This window comes from Octodon degus, unplaced genomic scaffold, assembly GCF_000260255.1.
Source record: "Octodon degus isolate 3935 unplaced genomic scaffold, OctDeg1.0 scaffold00587, whole genome shotgun sequence".
NCBI lineage: Eukaryota > Metazoa > Chordata > Mammalia > Rodentia > Octodontidae > Octodon > Octodon degus.
Window position 1 is genome coordinate 39,821 of NW_004525163.1, and position 1,810 is coordinate 41,630.

Below are 1,810 nucleotides of genomic sequence, written 5' to 3' on the forward strand. Positions count from 1 at the left end.
CCAGGTGAAGACGGCATGGTGGGGTGCGCCTGTGGACCATTCCCTAAAATATAAATAAATAAAACACGTAGTGTAGGGGTCTCTTAGATGTAAGCAATTCATTCCTGCTATATAAATACCTAGAGACTGGACTGAAGAAAGCTCTGAAAATGTATCCTTTTGTTTTACTTTTCCTTGAGTCTTTCCTCCTGCTCAGCTTTTCCTATTTTTTATTTTTTATTTGATATATTCTCTGTACTTTTATCTATACTTCAAAGTAGAAGATTAATCACAAGCACTGCAGACAGAGGCACATTCTAAATAGCTTCAGAAGTAAATCTAGCAAAAGTAAAAATGCCCTTAATAGCTATGATAGAAAATATTTCACTTGTCAGCATATGTGCCAGAAATAATGAAAAAGAATCAGTATAACTATGCTTTAGTTTAGATTTTCAATCTAATTTAAGCAGAGCCTAGTCCAATATATTTATGGTTCTCTTAACTATTTGCTTCATTCTTTATTCTTATAAAAAGCCAAGTTCTCACTTTCTATTAAACTTACAAGATGGAATCTTGTTCTGTGACTCTGGCGCTTTCTTCCTAGGAGGTGCCGTGCACAGATGTGACGCTCTAGCCCACCTTCAGCCGGACTCTACAGTTGGAGGTTATCAGCTTCCTTCTCCAAAACCCTCTGCCATGTGAGACGGCAAATGCAGGGTCAGCAGCATGGTCAGAAAAAGAATTTCATGAGGATCAAAATGAGAAAAGAAAGGATGTTTGCTTTTATTTCTCAGATCAGAGAACACAGGCAAGAGGCACAGACACAAGCTCCCAAAAGAGGACTCACAGAGCCAGAGTAGGAGGTTGGGATTTTTATAAATATTTGAACATGCAAGAAAAGACTGTGTATCCAGTTATCTCAAGCCATGTTTATCTGGCTCATCCAGTTCCTGTTAATGTTCTAGGAGTACATGTATTGTATCATGGTCCATAATAATGCGGAAAATGAAAATGAACTACTTACTGCAGTGTTACAAGGGCCCCTTTATATCCGGATAAGATCGTCTATACAAATAACTCCTTGATAGAAGATGGGTGAAGTTTCACTGGGAGGAATGAAAGGGATGGTTGTGATTTGCACATAAAGTGTGTTTGGAAGATGTTTGAATCCATGGAGCTCAGTGTTCACCAGAGTGCTCATCACTTGTGAGACCCATAACTGAGTGTGCTGTCAGGAGGCAGGGCTTGGTTGGAGCAGCTCGCTGTGAACACGACTTAGAAAAATGCATTTTCATTCCTAGCTTTTCCCTTGAAGGCTTTTCTACATCTTCGCTGTCATAGGGTTGGCAGTAAATTCCCACCACGCAATTCTTTCTAGGAGCCTACCAACCAGTGGACAGAATTCCTGAAAACCTGCAAGCCAAAATGAAATTCTCATTTAAGCTGTGTGTGTCAGATGTTTTGTCCCAACAGTGGAAAATCTGGCTAACACAGAAGCCTGTAATGAACAGTGGGGGTCGCTGCTGTGATGATACCTGAATAAGGCTTCAGAAGCCTTCGAAATTGCGTGAGAATTTTGGAAAACTTTGGAGATGCAGTCCAGAAAAGCCCTAGAATGCTATCATTAGAAGTCAATTGGCAGTTCTGCTTAGAGCTCAGAAGGCCATAGTGCTGATAGAGATACAGACATTAAAGGCCAGGCTCAGGACTTTCCATATGGGAACTAGGAACGCTCCATTGGCAGCCAGATAGAGCCGGTGTGTTGTACGTTCTGGCAGCAGCTAATCTTCATTTTGCTAATGTGCTCAGACTTGCAAGAGAGTGAAATTAA